We start from the raw sequence: 7856 nt of genomic DNA on the forward strand, positions 1-7856 counted from the left end.
GATATATTTATGATACAGATGTTGCCAGTCTTGAAAACAGCCGACCTTCATTAAGGCTATTCACTTATAATATGTTGTTCTAGCTACGTCTCTTTGTTGTATATTATCCGACTTACATTAGTTTGCTTTATCTCCCCAGAATATGTGATTACAGGAAAGTGCATTTGGGAACTTATTGGGTTTCATTTTCCCCGTGGATATATATATATATATATATATATATATATATATATATATATATATATATATATATATATATATATATATATATATATATATATATATATATTCTCCTATGAGTCCACGGGGAAAATGAAACACGAAAAGTTCCCAAGTGCACTTACGTGCAATAATCACATCATCAGGGGAGACACAAGGGAGGAATATAACATTCAGTTGATATACATTGAAGAGACGAAGCTAGCTTCGTCTCTTCGATGTATATCAACTGACTGTTTTATTCCTCCCTTGTGTCTCCCCTGATGATGTGATTATTACACGAAAGTGCACTTGGGAACATTTCGTGTTTCATTTTCCCCGTGGACTCAGGAAAATCTTGATCAAGCGGAAAATTGTGATCCTTTCCAATATATATATATATATATATATATATATATATATATATATATATATATATATATAATATATATATATTTTTTTTTTTTTTTTTTTTTTTTCCGCTGTCTCCCGCGTTCGCGAGGTAGCGCAAGGAAACAGACGAAAGAAATGGCCCAACCCACCCCCATACACATGCCTTGATTCAATCCACTGACAGCACGTCAACCCCGGTATACCACATCGCTCCAATTCACTCTATTCTTTGCCCTCCTTTCACCCTCCTGCATGTTCAGGCCCCGATCACACAAAATCTTTTTCACTCCATCTTTCCACCTCCAATTTGGTCTCCCTCTTCTCCTCGTTCCCTCCACCTCCGACACATATATCCTCTTGGTCAATCTGTCCTCACTCATTCTCTCCATGTGACCAAACCATTTCAAAACACCCTCTTCTGCTCTCTCAACCACGCTCTTTTTATTTCCACACATCTCTCTTACCCTTACGTTACTTACTCGATCAAACCACCTCACACCACACATTGTCCTCAAACATCTCATTTCCAGCACATCCATCCTCCTGCGCACAACTCTATCCATAGTCCACGCCTCGCAACCATACAACATTGTTGGAACCACTATTCCTTCAAACATACCCATTTTTGCTTTCCGAGATAATGTTCTCGACTTCCACACATTCTTCAAGGCTCCCAGAATTTTCGCCCCCTCCCCCACCCTATGATCCACTTCCGCTTCCATGGTTCCATCCGCTGCCAGATCCACTCCCAGATATCTAAAACACTTCACTTCCTCCAGTTTTTCTCCATTCAAACTCACCTCCCAATTGAATTGACCCTCAACCCTACTGTACCTAATAACCATGCTCTTATTCACATTTACTCTTAACTTTCTTCTTTCACACACTTTACCAAACTCAGTCACCAGCTTCTGCAGTTTCTCACATGAATCAGCCACTAGCGCTGTATCATCAGCGAACAACAACTGACTCACTTCCCAAGCTCTCTCATCCCCAACAGACTTCATACTTGCCCCTCTTTCCAAAACTCTTGCATTCACCTCCCTAACAACCCCATCCATAAACAAATTAAACAACCATATATATATCTTATTTGTTTCTATTATGCTTGATCGTCGCCTTCTACGACACGCGGGGAGTGCGTGGGAAGTATTTTCTCCTGTATCCCCAGGGATAGTATGTATATATATATATATATATATATATATATATATATATATATATATATATATATATATATATATATATATATCTTTCATACTATTAGCCATTTCCCGCGTTAGCGAGGTAGCGTTAAGAACAGAGGACTGGGCCTTTGAGGGAATATCCTCATCTGGCCCCCTTCGCAGTTCCTTCTTTGGGAAAAGAAAAAAAAAAAAAAAAATATATATATATATATATATATATATATATATATATATATATATATATATATATATTTTTATACTTTGTCGCTGTCTTCCGCGTTTGCGAGGTAGCGCAAGGAAACAGACGAAAGAAATGGCCCAACCCCCCCCATACACATGTATATACATACGTCCACACACGCAAATATACATACCTACACAGCTTTCCATGGTTTACCCCAGACGCTTCACATGCCTTGATTCAATCCACTGACAGCACGTCAACCCCGGTATACCACATCGCTCCAATTCACTCTATTCCTTGCCCTCCTTTCACCCTCCTGCATGTTCAGGCCCCGATCACACAAAATCTTTTTCACTCCATCTTTCCACCTCCAATTTGGTCTCCCTCTTCTCCTCGTTCCCTCCACCTCCGACACATATATCCTCTTGGTCAATCTGTCCTCACTCATTCTCTCCATGTGACCAAACCACTTCAAAACACCCTCTTCTGCTCTCTCAACCACGCTCTTTTTATTTCCACACATCTCTCTTACCCTTACGTTACTTACTCGATCAAACCACCTCACACCACACATTGTCCTCAAACATCTCATTTCCAGCACATCCATCCTCCTGCGCACAACTCTATCCATAGTCCACGCCTCGCAACCATACAACATTGTTGGAACCACTATTCCTTCAAACATACCCATTTTTGCTTTCCGAGATAATGTTCTCGACTTCCACACATTCTTCAAGGCTCCCAGAATTTTCGCCCCCTCCCCCACCCTATGATCCACTTCCGCTTCCATGGTTCCATCCGCTGCCAGATCCACTCCCAGATATCTAAAACACTTCACTTCCTCCAGTTTTTCTCCATTCAAACTCACCTCCCAATTGAATTGACCCTCAACCCTACTGTACCTAATAACCATGCTCTTATTCACATTTACTCTTAACTTTCTTCTTTCACACACTTTACCAAACTCAGTCACCAGCTTCTGCAGTTTCTCACATGAATCAGCCACTAGCGCTGTATCATCAGCGAACAACAACTGACTCACTTCCCAAGCTCTCTCATCCCCAACAGACTTCATACTTGCCCCTCTTTCCAAAACTCTTGCATTCACCTCCCTAACAACCCCATCCATAAACAAATTAAACAACCATATATATATCTTATTTGTTTCTATTATGCTTGATCGTCGCCTTCTACGACACGCGGGGAGTGCGTGGGAAGTATTTTCTCCTGTATCCCCAGGGATAGTATGTGTATATATATATATATATATATATATATATATATATATATATATATATATATATATATATATATATATATATATCTTTCATACTATTAGCCATTTCCCGCGTTAGCGAGGTAGCGTTAAGAACAGAGGACTGGGCCTTTGAGGGAATATCCTCATCTGGCCCCCTTCGCAGTTCCTTCTTTGGGAAAAGAAAAAAAAAAAAAAAAATATATATATATATATATATATATATATATATATATATATATATATATATATATTTTTATACTTTGTCGCTGTCTTCCGCGTTTGCGAGGTAGCGCAAGGAAACAGACGAAAGAAATGGCCCAACCCCCCCCATACACATGTATATACATACGTCCACACACGCAAGTATACATACCTACACAGCTTTCCATGGCTTACCCCAGACGCTTCACATGCCTTGATTCAATCCACTGACAGCACGTCAACCCCGGTATACCACATCGCTCCAATTCACTCTATTCCTTGCCCTCCTTTCACCCTCCTGCATGTTCAGGCCCCGATCACACAAAATCTTTTTCACTCCATCTTTCCACCTCCAATTTGGTCTCCCTCTTCTCCTTATTCCCTCCACCTCCGACACATATATCCTCTTGGTCAATCTTTCCTCACTCATCCTCTCCATGTGCCCAAACCACTTCAAAACACCCTCTTCTGCTCTCTCAACCACGCTCTTTTTATTTCCACACATCTCTCTTACCCTTACGTTACTCACTCGATCAAACCACCTCACACCACACATTGTCCTCAAACATCTCATTTCCAGCACATCCATCCTCCTGCGCACAACTCTATCCATAGCCCACGCCTCGCAACCATACAACATTGTTGGAACCACTATTCCTTCAAACATACCCATTTTTGCTTTCCGAGATAATGTTCTCGACTTCCACACATTCTTCAAGGCCCCCAGAATTTTCGCCCCCTCCCCCACCCTATGATCCACTTCCGCTTCCATGGTTCCATCCGCTGCCAAATCCACTCCCAGATATCTAAAACACTTCATTTCCTCCAGTTTTTCTCCATTCAAACTTACCTCCCAATTGACTTGGCCCTCAACCCTACTGTACCTAATAACCTTGCTCTTATTCACATTTACTCTCACCTTTCTTCTTCTCTCACACACTTTACCAAACTCAGCCACCAGCTTCTGCAGTTTCTCACATGAATCAGCCACCAGCACTGTATCATCAGCGAACAACAACTGACTCACTTCCCACTCTCTCTGATCCACAACAGACTGCATACTTGCCCCTCTTTCCAAAACTCTTGCATTTACCTCCCTAACAACCCCATCCATAAACAAATTAAACAACCATGGAGACATCACACACCCCTGCCTCAAACCTACATTCACTGAGAACCAATCACTTTCCTCTCTTCCTACACGTACACATGCCTTACATCCTCGATAAAAACTTTTCACTGCTTCTAACAACTTTCCTCCCACACCATATATTCTTAATACCTTCCACAGAGCATCTCTATCAACTCTATCATATGCCTTCTCCAGATCCATAAATGCTACATACAAATCCATTTGCTTTTCTAAGTATTTCTCACATACATTCTTCAAAGCAAACACCTGATCCACACATCCTCTACCACTTCTGAAACCACACTGCTCTTCCCCAATCTGATGCTCTGTACATGCCTTCATCCTCTCAATCAATACCCTCCCATATAATTTACCAGGAATACTCAACAAACTTATACCTCTGTAATTTGAGCACTCACTCTTATCCCCTTTGCCTTTGTACAATGGCACTATGCACGCATTCCGCCAATCCTCAGGCACCTCACCATGAGTCATACATACATTAAATAACCTTACCAACCAGTCAACAATACAGTCACCCCCTTTTCTAATAAATTCCACTGCAATACCATCCAAACCTGCTGCCTTGCCGGCTTTCATCTTCCGCAAAGCTTTCACTACCTCTTCTCTGTTTACCAAATCATTTTCCCTAACCCTCTCACTTTGCACACCACCTCGACCAAAACACCCTATATCTGCCACTCTATCATCAAACACATTCAACAAACCTTCAAAATACTCACTCCATCTCCTCACATCACCACTACTTGTTATCACCTCCCCATTATCCCTCTTCACTGAAGTTCCCATTTGTTCCCTTGTCTTACGCACTTTATTTACCTCCTTCCAAAACATCTTTTTATTCTCCCTAAAATTTAATGATACTCTCTCACCCCAACTCTCATTTGCCCTCTTTTTCACCTCTAGCACCTTTCTCTTGACCTCCTGCCTCTTTCTTTTATACATCTCCCACTCATTTGCATTATTTCCCTGTAAAAATCGTCCAAATGCCTCTCTCTTCTCTTTCACTAATAATCTTACTTCTTCATCCCACCACTCACTACCCTTTCTAATCTGCCCACCTCCCACGCTTCTCATGCCACAAGCATCTTTTGCGCAAGCCATCACTGCTTCCCTAAATACATCCCATTCCATCCCCCACTTACGTCCCCTTACGTCCTTTGTTCGCACCTTTTTCCATTCTGTACTCAGTCTCTCCTGGTACTTTCTCACACAAATCTCCTTCCCAAGCTCACTTACTCTCACCACTCTCTTCACCCCAACATTCTCCCTTCTTTTCTGAAAACCTCTACAAATCTTCACCTTTGCCCCCACAAGATAATGATCAGACATCTCTCCAGTTGCACCTCTCAGCACATTACCTCCCGCGTTAGCGAGGTAGCGCAAAGAAACAGACGAAAGAATGGCCCAACCCACCCACATACACATGTATATACATACACATCCACACACGCAAATATACATACCTATACATCTCAACGTATACATGTATATACACACACAGACATATACATATATACACTTGTACATAATTCATACTGTCTGCCTTTATTCATTCCCATCGCCACCCCGCCACACATCTAATAACCCCCCCCTCCCCCCTCATATGTGCGAGGTAGTGCTAGGAAAAGACAACAAAGGCCCCATTCGTTCACACTCAGTCTCTAGCTGTCATGTAATAATGCACCGAAACCACAGCTCCCTTTCCATATCCAGGCCCCACCGAACTTTCCATGGTTTACCCCAGACACTTCACATGCCTTGGTTCAATCCATTGACAGCACATCGGCCCTGGTATACCACATCGTTCCAATTCACTCTAATCCTTGCACGTCTTTCACCCTCCTGCATGTTCAGGCCCCGATCACTCAAAATCTTTTTCACTCTATTTTTCCACCTCCAATTAGGTCTCCCATATATATATATATATATATATATATATATATATATATATATATATATATATATATATATATAATTATACTTAGTCGCTGTCTTTCGCGTTAGCGAGGTTGCGCAAGAAAACAGACGAAAGAATGGCTCAGCCCACCCACATAGACATGCATATAAATAAACGCCCACACACGCACATATACATATATACACGTACATATTCATACTTGCTAACTTCATCCATTCTCGCTGCTACTCCGCCACACATGAAACAGCACACACACACACACACACCGTCCAAGCAATGTAGCGCTTGGAAAAGACAACAAAGGCCACATTCATTCACACAGTCTCGCTGTTATGTGTATATATATAAACGCCCATATACTTCAACATATATACGTACATATACACAGACATACCCATGTACATATTGATACTTGCTTGCCTTCATCCATTCCTGGCGCTACCTGTCCCACAGGAAACGGCATCACTACTCCCTGCTTCAGCAAGGTAGCGCCAGGAAAGCTAGACAAAAAAGGCCACATTCGTTCACACTGGGTCTAGCTGTCATGTGTAATGCACCAAAACCACACCTCCCTATCCACATGCAGGCCCCACATACTTTTCCATGGTTTACCCCCGACATTTCATATGCCCTGGTTTAGTCCATTGACAGCATGTCGACCGCCGGTATACCACGTCGTTTCAGTTCACTCTATTCCTTGCACAAGTCACATCTTGCTGTATGTTCTGGCCCCAAGAGCTCAAAATCTTTTTCATTCCATCCTTCCACCTCCAATTTGGTCTCCCACTTCTTGTTCCCTCCACCTCTGACACATATAAATCCTCTTTGTGTGGTTTTACACATATCCTCTTATGTCAGTCTTTCCTCACTCATTCTCTCCATATGTCTACAGCATTTCAACACATACATTTTTGCTTTCTCGATCACCCTCTTTTTATTTCTACACATCTTTCTTACCCTTTCATTACTTATTCGATCAAACCACCTCACACCACATATTGTCCTCAAACATTTCATTTCCAATACATCCACCCTCTGCACAACCCTATATATAGCCCACGCCTCATAGCCATAAAACACTGTTGGAGCTACTGTGCTCTAAAACACCCATTTTTGCTCTCTGAGATTACGTTGTCTCCTTCCACACATTCATCATTGCTCCTAGACCTTTTGCCCCCTCCCCCACCTTGACTCAATTCCATACTTTCATGATTCCATTCACTGTTAAGTCCACTTCTAGATATATAAGACACTTCACTTCACCTCCAATTGTTCTACATTCAAACTTAATCCCAATTAACTTGTCTTTCAACCCTAGTGAACCTAATAACCTTGCTCTTATTCATATTTACTCTCAACAT

Source organism: Panulirus ornatus, chromosome 73, assembly GCF_036320965.1.
Source record: "Panulirus ornatus isolate Po-2019 chromosome 73, ASM3632096v1, whole genome shotgun sequence".
Lineage (NCBI taxonomy): Eukaryota > Metazoa > Arthropoda > Malacostraca > Decapoda > Palinuridae > Panulirus > Panulirus ornatus.